This window comes from Taudactylus pleione, unplaced genomic scaffold (genome assembly GCF_031769625.1).
Source record: "Taudactylus pleione unplaced genomic scaffold, aTauple2 ptg000276l, whole genome shotgun sequence".
Taxonomy (NCBI): domain Eukaryota; kingdom Metazoa; phylum Chordata; class Amphibia; order Anura; family Myobatrachidae; genus Taudactylus; species Taudactylus pleione.
In genome coordinates, this window is record NW_028284678.1 from 1,764,353 (window position 1) to 1,781,695 (window position 17,343).

A 17,343-nucleotide genomic window follows, 5' to 3' on the forward strand; every position below is an offset into this window, starting at 1 on the left:
GAGCTCTTCAAAATGACCCATTTTGTATCACAAATGTTTGCAAATGGAGACTGCATGGTTAGGTGCTTGATTTTATACACCTGTGGCAATGGGTCTGATTGAAACACCTCAATTCAATAATTAATAGGTGTGTCCAAATACTTGTGTCCATATAGTGTATATATATATATATATATATATATATATATATATGTAAACATATATCCAGGTGCTGCACTCGGCAGACTTAGAAATCAAAGCAAAGAAACTTGAACCTTAAGCAACGTTTCAGGCTTTTTTTGCCCATCTTCAGGCTACATATATATTTCGGAGCAGTGAAACTTAGCACTGCTGAGTCTGACTAGAGTTCATTCAGGTGCACAAAGACCCCGCGTCAGGCGGAAGGAACTGGACAGAGCGGAGGGATCCATGAACCGGGACTTTACCCCATAGAGAAGGAAAGGGGTGAGTGTCGACTTTGGGAGCAAATGCCATCTGAAGATGGTGAATGCTCCCATAGTCAAGCTCCAAATATATTGTATTCTCTGAGCCTGATTTCTGTGATATCTCTTGCGTTACCTTAACTTATTTTCTACAAAAGCAGGTGAAAATATTAATTTATGATACTAAATAGACCCCCAATGCTTAGTACACCTCCCCCAAAGTCACACAAAAGTCCAGCTGGAAGGACAGTTACATGAGGTATATCTGCATCTCTATCTATCTATCTATCTATCTATCTATCTATCTATCTATCTATCTATCTATCTATCTATCTATTTATCTATCAATCTATCGCAGTGTTCTCCTCAGAAAATTTTTCCAGCCGGGTGGCATCAAGAATTAGCCGGGTGGGGGCCTTCGTAATAATAATAAAATGTTTTAAACCCTGACCTTATAATGATTTAAACTTTAAATGACATTTTATATATTCATTCTCTTCTTCTTATTAGAGGCACAGTCGTCCGATTATGAAAAAGCTGCAAAGTGTGTAGGACCTGGTCCTTTTTCTACATCTGCCAGATACTGTCCCCACTTGCAGGCTCCCAAAGTGATGGGTGGTAGGCTGTTTCTTGCCGGGTGGTGCACCCGCAAAAAACAGCCTGGGGAGAACACTCTATCTATCTATCTATCTATCTATCTATCTATCTATCTATCTATCTATCTATCTATCTATCTATCTATCTATCTATCTATCTATCTCTATACACTCATCTCATAGCTATCTATCGCATCTCTGTCTATCTATCTATCTATCTATCTATCTATCTATCTATCTATCTATCTATCTCTCTCATATCTATCTATCTATCTATCTATCTATCTACTGTATCTCCATTTATCTGTCCATTCATTATTCTGGAGCACAGGTCTTCTGCAATGTGAATAACAATAGAAATTGAGACAGTCTGTTAGAAAAAGGAAGCAACTGTTCAGTTTAACTGGGGAACACAACACAACAGTCACCACAGTTAGACGACAGCGACCTAACTGATGACATACGTACAAATCAGAAATAGAAGAAAAATAAATATCCACAAAACATGTTGCTATCAGACCCCAGGGTGACTCATTATTACTAATCCTACAATATGAACTGACAGCGGTTACAGTTTTTACTATGAAAAATAACTGTAGAGATGCAATCATTTGTATCAGCAGGTAACCTAACACACCTCCTGGCTCATTTATATTCCCTGCCAAATGCTAGTTCTACATTGTACATGGATCTGTTCTCTCTTTTCATGTATCCACCCTATTTGCATTTCAGAAATCCTGTGCCCTGAGATTTCTGTATAAGTATACATAACATGTGTTCTAATCTTTATTTGTAATCTGCCAGAATAAGGAGCCATAGAGCCTTGGAAATGTTAATCATTAACACTATAGTTAGATTCTATACATATCTTGCATTTTATCTATATAGTATTTGTACAGTATGTGTATGTGTGTTATCAGATAGATCTGTGATTATTAGCTTCTAGCCAGAAGTGCTCTGATCTGATCAGATGTTTCTTCCATTATTATTATCTTTACATTCAGTTTTCAGGAAAACTAGACTCTAATCCAATATGACATGTCTGGGAGGCTACTTAGTGCAGGGTCCACTTTTCCAGCAAACACAAAGACTAGTGTAGCAATAGATAAACTGTAAGGCTCGCATAATTATAGCAGGCCTCAAAACACAATGGGGTGGATGTATCAAACCTTAGAGGGGCAGATGTATCAAACCGTGTAAACAGATAAAGTGTAGAAGTTTCCCATAGCAACCAGTCAGCTTCTAACTGTTACGACAGTTAGGAGCTGATTGGTTGCTATCAGCAACTGCTTCACTTTCTCTCTGTCAAAGGTTTGATACATCTTCCCCAATATAACATAGAAAAGGGCGGGTAAATATGTGTAGGCTAAAATAAATCTTGTTCCAAAATATGAAGTATGTCGCTGTTGTATAGATAATGTTTGTTGGTGTACGTGGGTGAATACAAATGAGGCTGACAATAAGTGTAGGATCCAACCTTTTATTGGGTAGGCACAATGCTTCCCTAGGTAGTTCCGTTATATGGTGTGGGGATTAGCAGATAATTATTGTGATCCTCGGTTGGGGAGTGGGTGTACCCTTTCAGGGGGCTCCTTTCCGTGCGGTCCTTACTCCTGCACGTTCCCCTGCTGGACCTATGGTCTACAGTCTTACTGAACCGGGATGTGGGGTGTGAATAAAGTTCAGTACTTTGTGCAGTAGCGGCGTCCTGCTCTGTCTCTGGGATCTTTGTACCTACCGGTAGGTGTGGATTGTCCTGTGGTTCTGTGTGCGTGTTCTGTGTGTCCCACGGGCTTGCAGAGGTGTCATGTAACATCCGGCTAACACCTGGGACCAAACAAAGAGAGGTTCTGGCAGCCTGTAAGGATCGCAACCACACATTAAAAGGTGCAGGAAACTTGTCCTATTTGAAATCGATTTCCAGGTGTGACGCTGTCCTATGAAGACCTCAGGTGCAGGGGGCATGTTCTAGTTAAACTGCCTCTGTAATCATAAGACACATAGATAACCAGTACCTGTGTGTTTTGCGATTGGACCGCATGTTTGTGTATTGTACGCATAGAGTATAAAACGCAAGTGTGATTTGTGTAATGGAAAGAAAATTTCACTGATTCTCTCAGTTGAAACTTCCTGGTTGAAATCCACTCGATGGAGTGGTGATGTTTCCCATCCGGAATTCTAGTGGAAATAAACCAAAGTAGGTAGGGACCCCTGCTATTTGAGTTGCCTGTTGTAGATCGGTCAGTTGCAAATTGACGGAAAGAAGTTCTGTGGGACTACTTAGACAGAATCCCCCACCGGTCATCCTAAAGCAGTAATTTAGCAGTTTGGTAAAGCCACCAATATGGGTGCTAAATCTACTCGTAGGAATACTGAGTCATCTGTGGTTCTAGTTGAGGGCGGACTGAATGGATCTGCAGGGTACATAATGCATATGGTAAGTACACAATGGCTTAGGTTAATGAATGGGTATGCATGACTGAGAGTGGTAAAGTATAATTTCCAAACATTGGTAGTTTCGATCCCGAGGTATTACATATAGTACAAAATCAAATATGCCTGTTAAAGTCACGCAATTTGAGAATAAAACACAATGATTGTCTGAGCTTGTGGCAATGAGAAGAGAAATGAGTAGGGAGCAGAAAACTGGTACTTTAGAAAGAGTGAAATCAAGTGCACCACCGCCACCATATGTGGGAGGGGAAAGAGTTACAACCCAGTATAACAAAAAAAAATGAAAATAACTGTAACCTAATACCCTGTACTAACTAATTTGGAAAGTTTTTATTCAGGAAGAGATGATGATCCTACCCTGGTCTCGGCCATTTCTCATGCACTCAGCATCTAAGAAGGACAATATTCCCAAAGCAAAGGAGGGGCTGCAGCAGATGCAGGAGAAGTGGCTGGGACTAGCGAAGCAGGTAAGCATGATGCCATCCATAGTACCGAGACGGTAAGGCCCGGAAGTAATTTAGAAAGTAGTGAAATAACAGGAATATACCCTGTTCGCACAATAGCAGTTCCCAGTGGGAAAACGGACAGGCATGGGATAATTCCTGTTAAAAAGGTAGACATGTTATGCCCTTGGACTAGGTCCGAATTGTGGTCCATTATCACAGATTTTGGCCACATATTTCCCAGTTACAGTGGACTGGAAGAAAATATTTTACTATAAAACAAAAAGATAATGAGACTGCAATGGATTATTTTACAAAGGCATACAAAAGGGCTAAATATACTGGAGTAGCTGACATAACTGATGATATACATCACAAGGAAGTAACCGTCTCAGTACTAATTGATGGACTTATAAAATCTTTGAAAAACAAGGGTACAAACCTCACTGCCCAATTGGAGGGATTTAACTGTAGATGCCCTTAAGGAATCCGCCTTACAACATGGTAAAAACATAAGTAAGTGCTAGGAAGAAAGGGCAGAGAGGCTAATGACGGTAAGTATCCAGGCTCTGGAAAACACACACACATGACCACTATAAAATAACACATATAGGGAACAGAGATGGTAGATATGTATCATCCCTTATATGGTGTTTATTCCTATGAATATATATTAGTTATGTAATTCATGTACCATGTAATCTTCAATCTCTCATATACCCCATAGCACCCACACACAAGATTCTTTCTATTCTATAACATATCTCTCTCTTTTTCCCCATAAGTATGTTATCAGATAGATTGTATTTCCCAATGTATCAAAAAGTCCCGGATTTTCTCTAAATGCATGAAGAAATATTTCTACCCTTTTACAATCTCCTCATACATACACATATACACACATACACACATACACACATACATACATACATACACACATATTTTTAAAACATATTGAAATATTGGAAATGTGATAATACTTTTTTACATATATGCGAATATTATTGAATAAGAAATTGTTATTGAAATATTCTTTCCTTTACTTTATTTCACACCTGTGTGTACTCATTTATGAATTAATTATCCAAATGATTTAAAAGGTATACACAGTAATCTTGGGTAAACTTGCAAGTAGGTTATTAAATGGTTTATAATTAGTTATTAATTATGATCTGGTATTAAAATGATAATAATATAGAAATATAGCCAGATACTAGAATCATACCCCTATCACATCATTTGTCTCTAAACCTTTTGTTTAAGTTTGTTGAACCCAGATATATTATATGTATATGTTTGATGTCCATACACTGTTTATGTTACTACATGAGTTAAGTTTAAGGTGTATTAAAAGGTACCTGTAGTTAAGATATATTCAAAAGTTTCCACGGAGCATTATAAACCTAAGCGCTATTGTAATTATTTTTTTCTTTCTCTCTTTTCTTTGTTTTCCTTTATATGATCATGATCAAGGTTTCTTTTCCCAACTTTACGCGAGAGAAAAACATGTTTGTTATATGCCTTTTTCAAAAATGATAACATATTATTGTTTTGTTTTCACAGAACTCAAGCAAATGTTAACGCTTTCTGCATGATGACATATAACCATCTATTAACAGTTTAAACTACCCTTTTGTATTGGGACTGGATAGAAATATAAAGTAGAACAGTTTACTGTTCATCTTGTATGACTGCTAAAAAAAAGACCTTATAGTTTGTGAGCCTTGTAATGAACAATGGGTGGAGGATGAGAACACTGGTGAGGGAGGAATTAGTACAGATATGGTGTGCACTAATATATTCTGAAACTGGGTAGAGTCATTCCCTGCTGCTTCAGATACAGCCGTGTTTACCGCAAAAAAAAAATTGTACAAGACTTTGTGTATAGATATGGTATCCATAAGATTATTGAAAGTGACAGGGGTACCCATTTTTCATGTGTAAGCTTATGGGCATTAATAGTACACTTCATACTCCCTTCCGACCCCAAGCCAGTGTGAAGGTTAGGAGAATGAACAGCACTATTAAGAACAAATTGAGCAAGGTGATGACTGAAACGGGATTATATGTGGCCAGAGGCACTGCCACTTGTATTGTATAGCATCAGAACCACTCCCAGATCCCCGCTTAACCTATCACCCTTTGAGATCCTTTTTGGACGACAGCCACACGTAATGATAGATCTCCAGGATGATTTGAAATGTAATAGAGAAGTGACAGCACAATACCTTGTCAGGATGAGCTAGCAGTTGAGAAATCAGCAAAGAAGCCTGAAGCTGGCGATTCCTGACCTACCAAACACTAACTGTCATGATATTGAACCAGGGGACTATGTTATGATTCAAAATTTTCTATGCTCAGGTTGCCTAATAGACAGGTGGGAAGAACCATACCAAGTTTTGTTGACCAGCACGACATCACTGAAAGTAGCCGAGAGAGAGACTTGTGTCCATTCCTCCCATTGCAAGAAGGTCGCTAACCCGGAGAGAACTCGTGTAGAAGAAAAAGGTGAATCCACACTAATATCGCTTGAGAACTTGTTCCGGGAGAACTGAAAGGTAGTACTGTTGAACTGTACCTAGGCATATCAGAGAGTTATTGGAAGACTGTTATTTCAAGATGGAGTGTCTTCAATCAAGAATATTTTGATCATAACATTTTGTTTTTGTGAGAGGCCCTGAGAAGTCGAGTATGGGTCTGGAGGTGGTTCTGATGGAGAGGACGAGAGCTTGATAGATTCCCAGGATCGGTTTATCACTTTTATCAAAGCCAGAATAAGTAAGAGGTCTGGTAGTCATGGAGTTCAGAGACAGTGTGATGGGCTGTTGTCTGAGGAATACTGTATCTGTCAGTACTGCAAACCCATAATTGAGGATGAGTGCATCCAAAGATGTCAGTCGAGTAGTAATGGCGAATTTGACAGACACCCTTTGAGCAATTACCACTCATTAGTGGGCAAGGTTCTAAACCAAGCAGAGAGTTGGATGTGCTCACAAGTATGTCAAGGACAGAGTAATGTGGGATTAGTGCCATACAAATTAAAGTTAGCCAAGGTACTTGAATTACATGGGGGGAGACCAGTGGACAAGAAATAGAATATATCTAGACCCCTACTCTTAAGCTCCACCAGTACCATGTAGATAGATCCCTGGTATGTTTAAATCTCACCAAGTTCAGAAAACCAGGAAATTGGGAGGTGATCTGGAACAATCAGACAATGACCTATTCACACAGAGCTGATAATGAGCCTATCGATTCTGAACTTGTACGCAGAATTATTGCAAGAGGGAGATACTTCTGGTATAGGTACACACGTAGATACGACAAAGTAATGGTTGGCAGAGTATCACTAGGGTACTGTGCAAATATTATACAACCGGAAATGTGTACAAGTCAAATGGGGGAGATGGGTACAGGATTGTTTGTCAGAATAATGTGTTCAATGATAATGATGCATTCTGTTCCTTATGTTTGCCCAGATGATCTGTAATTCATATGTGGAAGGAAAGCGTACAAGTGGCTTTCTCCGAACTCTGAAGGTTTATGCTGTCTCAGAAGGGTACTACCCAGAAATCATGACCCTTACAAATTATAAAACGAGAGACATTCACTACAATTCTCCCCCTCCTTATACCCATACTCATTATGAACACATTTCTAAAAGATACCTCATAGACAGTGGAAACCCCTTAGCCTCAAATTTGATACAGAAATCCACTGGGATTCAATTCCTCATCACCCTAGATATCACCCATATGGCCAGAGGAGTTATAAATTATAGGTACATCCAAGCATTGGCAAACTAGATTGATAATAACACTGACATGTATGATGACACCTTCAGGTTTATTGGTAGGGAATTTCAAGCCTACAAGAAAGAGCTTGTGCAACACAGGATGGTTTTGAATTATATCATGGCTGTGTAACCTTAGCAACTCAGTATGGAGTAAAATGCTGCACTTACATCACCAATTGTACAGATGATCCGAAGGAGGTGGTTGAGCAGAAAATGGATGAAATACTGCAGCTGAAGTGGGAATTTAGGAGGAAGTGCAACCTCACTTTAGCTGCCGTGGGCAAGGAATTAACTGGATGGGTCACCTGGTTGGACCCACTCAAGTGGTTCTTTGGGGTAGGAGAGTGGGCACAAGAAATGATGATGAATGTAGGGAAACTTTTACTCTGTATCCTGGGTGTCATCATACTTATCAGCCTGATATTCAAATGTGTTCCAATTATGAACCGGCAAAAGAGGGCAACCAGAAATACAAATTTAATGAGTCTGAGGAGGGGCAGTGTTGAAAATGTGGCAGATTTTGTGTATAATCCTGAAAATGAAACCACAATCAAGTAATAGAAATGTGAATAGGTTTAGTCATGCTCAATTATATGTATAGTACATGTTACAGCAGACATCATAGAAAATGTAGTCCTAATTTCCCCAATCAATCTTTATAGGTTAGATGAGTTTCCATATCCTACCAATGATCCCCAGAGGATCCGCTGATTGCATATAAAGGTTGACTTACCATTACCCCATTAGTCCCTGACACAAATTGAATAGTCAATGTCTGTCTTGAAATATAGATATGTATACATATACCTAAGTTATCAATTAGTGTATTGTAGGTATTTAATTTTTTTTTTTGTGGTAGTTTATGAAGACTATCAAAGGCTGGACTGTCAAAGTCAAAACTATTACATACACTACAAAATAACTTATATCCCAAATTTTACCATTAACTGGCATATTCTCAGATTTTAATGCAATAGATAATTATGGGTTAGCCAGTTAACCTCCAAGGACTTGTGGGTCATGTTTGCTCTCTCTGGTTGGATGTTTCTGCTCAAACAACCATGGTGTCATAAAATGTGGAATTTCTATTCACCAACATTCCCCTGTGTTTGATGTACAAATAAGCATGTGATGCCTGGGGTACTTGGCACCAATATATAAATGACTTCTTATCTGCTGTTATCATGGCCCCTCTTCTGACCCATACTGGACAATGGATGAACTGGTTTATGACTGCCCCAGGTCTGCTACACTATAATTTTGATCTTAATTATACATATCGCCTACACGCCTGTGCATACCAGTGCCCATTCCATTGTTTTGTGACATGGACAGGAAAACCTGTCTCACAGTGAGACAAATACATCTGCATGCATTCTGTCTAAACATTTGACATATTTATTTAAACCTATTTGATTTCTTTGAAAAGTATATGTGCAGTGTATCTGAAATAACAAATGGTGATGTTTTATTTCTGGCAATGTCTCTCATCCTCATATTCCTAGAAATATATTTAATTTTACAAATGATTACAAGCTAGCTGCGGTGGCAGTTCCCCCTTTGTGGCCATAAGAGATTAATTTGATTGGTCACACATTATCAGTATATATATATATATATATATATATATATATATATATCACACAAAGACAATACCTTCAACTTGCGCTTAAACAATAAAATATATAGAAAATAAATACCAGTACTTAGTAAGTTCACAAGCTGCTCCCTTCACAAAATCCTCTGTTAGAAGGATTTGAAAAAATACACCAGATATATTGGAAAGGGCGCTAATAATAATGATTTATAATCTGCAAAAGATGAATGATCTCAGTCTATTCTTTTTGATGATTCAATCTTTTGGCAGAGGAGGATACGATGATGACCCAGAAGTCTTGTTGTCCTCTCTGAGACTGTATGGTCCACGTTGTAACCTTTGTCTGGAAGGAATTTTTTCGTGGATGACCTTTTACTAGAAATGAACCCTCGCACCAAGGGAAGAACACCCAAAATATAATAAATCAACCATTCATGTAAACATGAATATATTTATTCCAGTATAAAATCTTTTTTGATAAAAAAAATTTTTACAGAATATTTTTCATAGCAAAAACAATACTCAAGATAATAAAGCGCAGCATTTGTTTTACAAGTATTTTTTTAAAAGGTTTCCCCACCTTTGCATTCTTTGATTCACAAATTGTGGGGACCCAAAACAAACATGCCCAAAACTGTACCCAACGCGTTTTGCCCTAATAAGGGCTTCCTCAGGGGTAGTTTTAACACTATATTATAATAATAAAAATGGGTGTTAGATATAATAGTGCGAGGTATATATAATAAATTTAGATAGTTTATGAAGATGGACATACCATAGGCATAATGCCTCACCAAACAGGTAGATGGAAATGTTCTGAGATCCAGACCTCAAATATTCTGGGATTCAAAACCTTAAAGAGTCTTATACAGAGCCTATACTTTAATAGAAACAATTTATCAGGCCTGTAATGGTTAAAAATACAATACTGCTTTGTCTGGTTTATCAAATACTCACAAAAAGATTTTTTTCCTGGACAAAATGATACTAATTTCAGATAGTATATCTATAGGACCATATATTCACCAGATAGATACCTAGAAATAAGTCAATAAGAATATATAAGCGACTTCTCTTCCCTTATAGGGCAATATGGATATCATTACTCTCTTATGATCATTTAATAAAGGAATATATAGATATGTGAACAACTCTTCTCTTATAAGATAGTATAAACAGGCAATATGGATAGCATTGCTCTCTTATAATTGCTTAGTAAAGGAATATATAGATATGTAAACAACTCTTCTCCTATAGGATGGTGTAAATAACATTAATCTCCTATAATTGCTCATTTTATATATCCCCAATATATTGTTTATAATTAGGTAGTTGTAACCCTTACCACAAAATGGGTTATATAGAAATAATTAACTTAAATTATATGAACACAATTTACAGTGTTCACAACATATTTAAATTGTGGGCATTCAGAGATCAGTAGTTCCAACATTTACAGCATAATATACAAAATACATATAATTATATTAATCGCAAACATTATGAAGAAGCAAGTGTGGCCTTACCTGGACCTGTAAATTCAGTCCTGACAGCAGTATTGAGCACATGGTTAGTATAGTGCAAGACTTCCTATTTATTCACCTGGGCTTAGTGACCTCACTTCCTCCAGTAATTAATTCCCAATGACACTAGATCTAATATAGTGCTTTATTTCCTATAGTGAGCATATTGCTTTATATTACTTAACCTAGCTCGCATGAACATTATATATTTTTCCATGTTAGAATACTCATTCCAATAATACAAAGTTTATATTGGCCTAATTGGGTATATTCACCCATCATGCCTTCCGTGCATGTCACCCGCTTTCTATAATTAGCGGCGTGCGCTCCAAGGGAACTAGTCATGTGGTCGCTAGTCCACGATCGTATTTCCTTGGCGCTTAGTCACGTGATCGCTAATCCGCAATCAGGTGATCTCCCTAGTGTGCTTAAGCACACTGCTACGTCATAGAGCTAAAAGCTCTACATGGATACTAGGGGAAAGACAGAAATTCTCCATCTGCGTCCATTTTATATATGACATAAACATCTTGGGGTGATTAGATTCTCCAAGGCGGGAGCTTTATATTGACTGATGGTTTTGAAATTTTTTTTTTTATATCTAGTGCTTATACACACATAGAGAAAATCCTCTGTCGTATTGTTAATCGAATCAATCTATTATTAACAAACCTAGATCTTACAACGGCGGCCATTTTATTGAAGATAACATTTTTTGTTATTATTTGCATACAGTAAATTACAACGTATGTCATGAAAAATATATTTTCATGACTCACACTATATATACATATATAATTATTCTTGCATGCAACTAATCTTATCTAAAGGGACAACTATATGACATTACTAATTAGATTTCATATTTGGCCCTGGTAATGGGCTAGTGAAAATAATATAAATTTTAGTGCTTAAAAATAAATAAAGAAATCTCTCTATAAAACCGCTGTGCAACTTATTTGTGAACTAATATTTAATACTAAAAAATTTAATAAATAATCCATCACTATAAATCTATTAAATCTCCTATGTGTTATAAATTTTCCATTAGTGCTTCATAATTCATTTATTTGTGCTTCATAATAGATTATTTTGATTCTATCATAATGCTTATCAATTTTACAATATTTAAATCCTGAAAATTTATTTACATAACTGTGTTTCATATTTTAACATTAATATATTATATAGTAACAATACTCAGTGTTAAATGTCATTTAATTATTCCTAATTCTTAACTTGACAAGGATCTATTATTCTCCACGTCACAATATTATTTAAATGTTACCGTTGGTATATTTCTCCCTCAGCCTCAAGGAGTATCTCAATTATTCTGGCCTCTTTTTTTAAAACAATGCATTTCGAAATAATAGCTGTTAGATGTATTTCTTATTTATTGTTCAGATAAAAGCAACCACATCAATATTCTCATTTAGACCCTTAGGGTACAACGTGTCTAAAGTGTATATCCAAAAGGATTCCTTTTTGGATAACTCTAATTCTCTACTTCCTCCTCTTGTATTGGCCCAAACGAGTTCTAAGGCTGTAAAAGTTAGACCTTTTGTGTTCGAATAGTGCATTTCTTTATAATGTCTAGGTAGACTATGTGTTAGAACCTTATTATGGATATTCCGCAAATGCTCTTGAATGCGGATTTTTAGAGGTCTTTTTGTTTTTCCCACATATGTTTTCCCACAGCTACATGTACTTCTGTATATTACAAATATGGTATCACAAGTAATGACATCTCTGATGGTATATTTTATATTATTATTAATTATATTACATGAGTTTTTCTCCATGAATTTACAACATACATTTTCCACACGGGAAACATCCTATTCTTTTCATTAGGAAATTATTACCTCTATCCGTTTCTTTTTCTACCACTTTTTTTAGTCTACTTGGTGCAATTAAACTTTTCATGTTTTTTGCCCTTTTAAAGATCATTCTTGGTTCTGGGGGAAGTGCAGGACCCAATACGGGGTCTTTTAATAATATAGTCCAATGGTGTTTAAGAATATTTTTGATTTTATGATTCTCTCTGTTGAACTGAGTGATAAAAGGTCTAGCTTGTAATTTTATTTCTTTATTTTGACCATTTTTTTCTTGTAGGAGAGTGTTTCTATCTAAATTGGAGGCTTTTTTCATTGCTACTAATATCTTATCCTTATTATATCCTCTCTCTTCGAATCTTTCTTTTAGCATATACGACTGTTCCCAAAAAAGACTTTCATCGCTACAATTTTTTCGAATTCTTGCAAATTGGGCATAGGGTAAATTGTTAAGCCAAGATGGTAAATGGCAGCTTGAAGATGGTATAAAACTATTTGCATCTACTTCTTTAAAGAAGGTCTTGGTTTCTATTCTTCCATTTGGTTTACCTTCTAAACCTACATCTAAATAATCAATGACTTCTTTATGTTGTTTGTAAGTGAATCTTAAATTGAATTCATTTTTATTTAGATATAATAAAAAGTTTTCAACACTAGTTACATCCCCCTCCCAAATGAAGATTAGGTCGTCTATATAACGATGAAAAAAAATGATGTTATTCATTTCAAATTCTGAACCGTAGATGTATTGTTGTTCCCACTGTCCCATCAAAATGTTAGCGTATGATGGGGCAAATTTTGTGCCCATGGCTGTCCCTTGTTTTTGCAAAAAATATTCTCCCTCAAATTCAAAAAAGTTGTGTTCTAAAATAAATGCAATACTTTTTAAGATAAAGTGTCTTTCTTTATGGTCTATCTGTTCTGAAGCTTTCAATGTGTCCTCTATTGCTTGTATCCCTTTACAATGTGGGATTGAGGAGTATAGGGCCTGCACGTCTACTGTGAGCCAAAGATATGATGGTAACCATGTTAGATCTTTCAACCATCTAATCAAGCTTGTAGAATCCTTAAGATATGATTTTAAATCTCTTACATAGGGTTGTAGCTTTAGATCCAAATAATGGGATAAATTTGAAGTTAGGGACTCTATGCCCGAAATTATCGGGCGACCTGGTGGTCTCTCCTTATTTTTATGTACTTTGGGTACATGATAAAATAGAGCTACTTTGGAATCCTTGATATATAAGAAATCGAACTCTTTTTTGCAAATGAGGCCATCTTCATATGCTGAAGTTAAAAGTTTGAACATTTCTTCCTGATATTCGTTTATAGGATTTATAGCAAGTTTTTCATATGTGGATACATCATTTAAGATTCTATAAGCTTCTTCTAAATATGCTGATCTATCCTGTAGAATTTGAAATGAATAACATCATTTTTTTCATCATTATATAGACGACCTAATCTTAATTTGGGAGGGGGATGTAACTAGTGTTGAAAACTTTTTATTATATCTAAATAAAAATGAATTCAATTTAAGATTCACTTACAAACAACATAAAGAAGTCATTGATTATTTAGATGTAGGTTTAGAAGGTAAACCAATTGGAAGAATAGAAACCAAGACCTTCTTTAAAGAAGTAGATGCAAATAGTTTTATCCCATCTTCAAGCTGCCATTTACCATCTTGGCTTAACAATGTACCATATGCCCAATTTGCAAGAATTTGAAAAAATTGTAGCGATGAAAGTCTTTTTTGGGAACAGTCGAATATGCTAAAAGATTCGAAGAGAGAGGATATAATAAGGATAAGATATTAGAAGCAATGAAAAAAGCCTCCAATTTAGATAGAAACACTGTCCTACAAGAAAAAAATGGTCAAAATAAAGAAATAAAATTACAAGCTAGCCCTTTTGTCACTCAGTTCAACAGAGAGAATCATAAAATCAAAAAATATTCCTAAACGCCATTGGACTATATTATTAAAAGACCCCGTATTGGGTCCTGCACTTCCCCAGAACCAAGAATGATCTTTAAAAGGGCAAAAAACATGAAAAGTTTAATAGCACCAAGTAGACTAAAAAAAGTGGTAGAAAAAGAAATGGATAGAGGTAATAATTTCCTAATGAAAAGAACAGGATGTTTCCCGTGTGGAAAATGTATATGTTGTAAATTCATGGAGAAAAACTCATGTAATATAATTAATAATAAAATAAAATATACCATCAGAGATGTCATTACTTGTGATACCATATCACAATATGGGAAAACATATGTGGGAAAAACAGAAAGACCTCTAAAAATCCGCATTCAAGAGCATTTGGGAAATATCCATAATAAGGTTCTAACACATAGTCTACCTAGACATTATAAAGAAATGCACTATTCGAACACAAAAGGTCTAACTTTTACAGCCTTAGAACACGTTTGGGCAAATACAAGAGGAGGAAGTAGAGAATTAGAGTTATCCAAAAAGGAATCCTTTTGGATATACACTTTAGACACATTGTACCCTAAGGGTCTAAATGAGAATATTGATGTGGTTGCTTATTATTTCGAAATGCATTGTTTTCAAAAAAGAGGCCAGAATAATTTAGATACTCCTTGAGGCTGAGGGAGAAATATACCAACGGTAACATTTAAATAATATTGTGATGAGGAGAATAATAGATCCTTGTCAAGTTAAGAATTAGGAATAATTAAATGACATTTAACACTGAGTATTGTTACTATATAATATATTAATGTTAAAATATGAAACACAGTTATGTAAATAAATTTTCGGGATTTAAATATTGTAAAATCAATAAGCATTATGAAGAATCAAAATAATCAATTATGAAGCACTAATAAATGAATTATGAAGCACTAATGGAAAATTTATAACACATAGGAGATTTAATAGAGTTATAGTGATGGATTATTTAATGAATTTTTTAGTATTAAATATTAGTTCACAAATAAGTTGCACAGCGGTTTTATAGAGCGATTTCTTTATTTATTTTTAAGCACTAAAATTAATATTATTTTCACTAGCCCATTACCAGGGCCAAATATGAAATCTAATTAGTAATGTCATATAGTTGTCCGTTTAGATAAGATTAGTTGCATGCAAGAATAATTATATATGTATATATAGTGTGTGTCATGAAAATATATTTTTCATGACATACGTTGTAATTTACATTATGCAAATAATAACAAAAAATGTTATCTTCAACAAAATGGCCGCTGTTGTAAGATCTAGGTTTGTTAATAATAGATTGATTCGATTAACAATATGACAGAGGATTTTCTCTATGTGTGTATAAGCACTAGATATAAAAAATTTTTTTTCAAAACCATCAGTCAATATAAAGCTCCCGCCTTGGAGAATCTAATCACCCCAAGATGTTTATGTCATATATAAAATGGACGCAGATGGAGAATCCCTGTCTTTCCCCTAGTTTCCATGTAGAGCTTTTAGCTCTATGACGTAGCAGTGTGCTTAAGCACACTAGGGAGATCACCTGATTGCAGATTAGCGATCACGTGACTAAGCACCAAGGGAACACTATCATGGACTAGCGACCATGTGACTAGTTCCATTGGAGCGCACGCCGCTAATTATAGAAAGCGGGTGACATGCACGGAAGGCATGATGGGTGAATATACCCAATTAGGCCAATATAAACTTTGTATTATCGGAATGAGTAGTCTAACATGGAAAAATATATAATGTTCATACGAGCTAGGTTAAGTAATATAAAGCAATATGCTCACTTTAGGAAATAAAGCACTATATTAGATCTAGTGTCATTGGGAATTAATTACTGGAGGAAGTGAGGTCACTAAGCCTAGGTGAATAAATAGGAAGTCTTGCAGTATACTAACCATGTGCTCAATACTGCTGTCAGGACTGAATTTACAGGTCCAGGTAAGGCCACACTTGCTTCTTCATAATGTTTGCGATTGAGATAATTATATGTATGTTGTATATTATGCTGTAAATGTTGGAACTACTGATCTCCGAATGCCCACAATTTAACTATGTTGTGAACACTGTAAATAGTGTTCCTATAATTTAGGTTAATTATTTATATATAACCCATTTTGTGATAAGGGTTACAACTACCTAATTACAAACTATATATTGGGGATATATAAAATGAGCAATTATAGGAGATTAATGTTATTTACACCATCCTATAGGAGAAGAGTTGTTTACATATCTATATATTCCTTTACTAAGCAATTATAAGAGAGCAATGCTATCCATACTGCCTGTTTATACTCTTTTAGGAGAAGAGTTGTTCACATATCTATAAGTCGCTTATATATTCCTATTGACTTATTTCTAGGTATCTATCTGGTGAATATATGGTCCTATAGATATACTATCAAAAATTAGTACCATTTTGTCCAGGAAAAAAATCTTTTTGTGAGTATTTGATAAACCAGACAAAGCAGTATTGTATTTTTAACCATTACAGGCCTGAGAAATTGTTTCTATTAAATTATAGGCTCTGTATAAGACTCTTTAAGGTTTTGAATCCCAGAATATTTGAGGTCTGGATCTCAGAACATTTCCATCTACCTGTTTGGTGAGGCATTATGCCTATGTATGTCCGTCTTCATAAACTATCTAAATTTATTATAGATACCTCGCACTATTATTTCTAACACCCATTTTTATTA

General features: G+C 35.5%; 1 protein-coding gene and 1 pseudogene across 1 annotated transcript in view; one reads left to right on the plus strand and one right to left on the minus strand.

Annotated features, from left to right (window-relative positions):
- The window catches only part of TMPRSS15 (transmembrane serine protease 15), a 441,506-nt gene that overhangs the window by 273,035 nt on the left and 151,128 nt on the right, over window positions 1-17,343 (minus strand). The gene's annotated exons all lie outside the window — the stretch shown is intronic.
- Window positions 3,363-8,269, plus strand: LOC148513572 (uncharacterized; annotated as a pseudogene).